Source organism: Cupressus sempervirens, chromosome 3 (genome assembly GCF_028749045.1).
Source record: "Cupressus sempervirens isolate cs-2001-9-10 chromosome 3, ASM2874904v1, whole genome shotgun sequence".
Classification (NCBI taxonomy): Eukaryota; Viridiplantae; Streptophyta; class Pinopsida; order Cupressales; family Cupressaceae; genus Cupressus; species Cupressus sempervirens.
In genome coordinates this window covers 756,375,795-756,378,996 of record NC_143120.1, presented here as the reverse complement: position 1 = coordinate 756,378,996, position 3,202 = coordinate 756,375,795, and the positions used below count along the sequence as shown (strand labels likewise).

The following is a 3,202-nucleotide window of genomic DNA, read 5'->3' as shown; positions in this document are numbered from 1 at the left end:
CCCATATGTTTCCATCAAAACTAAAGAGGGAGATTGTTGGAAATGTGGTTAAGTAAGGTAAGTTAGTATGTTGTTGGTGATGTCATACATGGCAACATGTATTTGTTGGTATGTTTTTTGTTGTGCCAAAAGCTTGAGCTATCAATGAATCTCATAAACACTAGACTTACCTAGATCCACAAGAGATGGTTAAGCCATATCATGAACCCCAAAGGAGGTGCTGAAAACCAAGTCAACAATCTCCCCCTCAACACCAACTAAGGGTTCGACATTGACAAAATGAAGGAGACCTCCCAAGATTCAAACTTGTGACCCAAGGCTCTGATACCAATTGTTGGTATGTTTTTCATTGCACCAAAAGCTCAAGCTATCAAAAAACATCATAAAGACTAGACTTACCCAGATCCAAAAGAGGCAGTTAAGCCATATCATGAACCCCTAAGGAGGTGTTGGCCACCAAGTCAACAATACCTTATATGGAGACACTATGTATAGATGAAGACTATACAATTAGAAAATAAAAGTTGTCTAAGTGTTAGATAGTTATCTAACAAACTAGATACAATTTTTATGTGTACAAATAACAAGGATATTATTGGCACGTGTAATTAAGGATATGTAGTATAGTATGTTAGCATGTTGTATGTAAGTGTGCAAGTCTATATAGATAGTATGGAAGGAGTTATGCAATAAATACCAATAAAGGACGTCTAGAGAGAGATATTCAAAATTGGGTAATTATAGGATAAAGGATTATTTTTTAATGAAATAATTATTTAACTAATTAGGGATGACATCCTAGATGTTCACCATAAGTTAGCAAGAACTAATTTTGTATTTTGCCACGTGTGTGAAAGTTTGAAAGCTGATTGGGTAGATTTTATAAAATGTAAAGGTATAAAGGAAAGATTGTATTATGCGAGGTAAAGTAGAAGTTGTATGTGATATGCAAAGTGATACATAGATTATATTGAGGCAAATTCTGATGTATGACATAGCAAAAGAAAGATCAAATATTGAAGATATCAACAATAAGGGGTTTTGTATCTCTCTCTATTGCGTAAAGGAACTATATTATATAGTTTCATATTTTTGGAGTGGGCTCATCTTGCATACAGTTGTATATACCAACCCCTAATATGGTTGTGGCTTTTAACAAGGCCTAGTTGTCAAACAAGAACCAAGAAACTATATATACTTAATTGACTCCTAACAAGGTCAACATCTTTAACATGATACTTTTGTTTAGAGGATAATTTTGTGGGTACCATCCACACTGAGGTTTTCCTTGAATAGGGTTTCCATAGTTAACAAAATATGGTGTTATGAGTTCTCTTATTGCATGGCTAAGTTTATTGTTCAACATTATTAGCTTATTTTGATATGCATATTATAAAGTAATTAACAATATTTAGTTTTAGGAAAAAGTTTGTAGAATACTTATTCAACCACTGCCCCAAGTATTACCTATTTCTAACAAGTCTTTCCTGTCACTTGGTTGTAATGACACAGAGAAAAAATGTTCTCTATCCTTAATGTTTCTCTGGTTCAAGACTCATTTCCTACTTCCTTTAATAAAATATATAGTGAATGAATGAAAAGTTGTAGAATCTATCCTTTTACCTATAAATTTCACCAAGGAAGGAATATTTCAAATTCCTTGTTTGATAAGCTCTATTAATCTATAACTTTAATGTACAAATTAAACCCTATTAAAATATGTTATGAAGAGGCTTCCATTTAGGTTGAGAAATACACTATCTTGATTTTTAAAAAAGCAAGTCCATTTCTTAAAACAATCGAGTCTATACAAACAGTATGGAAGGAGTTATGCAATACACACCAATAAAGGAAGTGTATAGAGAGATATTAGTAATTAAGTAATTATGAGTTAAAGGATTGATTTGTTTATAAAATAATTATTTAACTAATTAGGTACAACATCCTAGATGTTCACCATAAGTTAGCAAGAACTAATTTTTTGTTTTGCCAAGGGTACAAAAGATTGAATGCCAATAGGGAAAATTTTGTAAAATGTAAAGGTATAAAGGAAAGATTGTATTATGCAAAGTAAAGTAGAAGTTGTATGTGATATGCAAAGTGATACACAATTTATATTGATGTGACTTCCAATGTATGATTAGAGGTATGTGAAGAGAAGCAAAAGAAAGATCAGATATATTTGAAGATATCAACGATAAGGAATTTTTGTATCTATCTCTATTGTGTAAAGGAACTATATTGTATAATTGCATATTTTGGCAATGAGCTCAATACATTTTGTAATTGTATATACCAACTCCTAATATGGTCGTGGCTTTTAACAAGGCCTAGTCCTCAAACAAGGACCAAGACACTATATATACTTAATAGACTCCTAACAAGGTCAACATCCTTAACATGATACTTTTGTTTAGAGGATAATTTTGTGGGTACTATCCACACTAACAGGTCTTTCCTATCACTTGGTTGTAATGATGTAGAGAAAAATAGTTCTCTATCCTTAATGTTTCTCTGGTTCAGGATGCATTTCCTGCCTCCTTTAATAAAATATATAGTGAATGAATGAAAATTGTCGAATCTTTCCTTTTACCTACAAATTTCACAAATGAAAGAATATTTCAAATTCCTTATTTGATAAGCTCTATTAATCTATAATTTTAACGTACAAATTAAACCCTATCAGAATATGTTACGAAAAGGCTTCCATTTAGGTTGAGAAATACACTATCTTAATTTTTATAAAACCAAATTCATTTCTTAAAATCCTTAATTTCTATCAAAAATTACTGTTTAGATTCTCCTAAAACAATAAGATAAGTAAGAGGCAAGCTTTATAGTCATTACACCAAAGGTTTATTTCCTCTCATTGCAATAATAAGAGAAGGATGTATATTGCTAGGTAACTTCACTTCATTTTTCTAATGCTTTTAAATCGAACACGTACCAGTACATCCGTTGCACCCCTTTAAATGCAAGTGCTAGTAACAATATTTAAAACTTTCTAGGAGTGATTCCAAAGGATAACGTTCCGTGAATCTAAAATAATTTTAAAAAAACAAAAGAAAACTCTAAGCACTTACCATGATCTATGCCAGCGAGTTAACTTCAGTACTCAAAAACCACTAACTTCAATGTAAACAACGAGCACAAGGATAACATAAGTAGGTAGACACATATTCCATCTAGTTCTGGTCCCGTT

General features: G+C 31.6%; 1 protein-coding gene across 1 annotated transcript in view; it reads right to left on the bottom strand.

The window, feature by feature from the left end:
- Positions 1-2,877: 2,877 nt before the first annotated feature.
- Positions 2,878-3,202, bottom strand: part of LOC149569019 (ethylene-responsive transcription factor ERF011-like) — a 1,305-nt gene continuing 980 nt past the window's right edge. Inside the window, exon 2 of the mRNA XM_089817679.1 lies at positions 2,878-3,202. This exon is cut by the window's right edge and continues 217 nt beyond it. The gene's annotated coding sequence lies outside the window, so the exon portion shown is untranslated.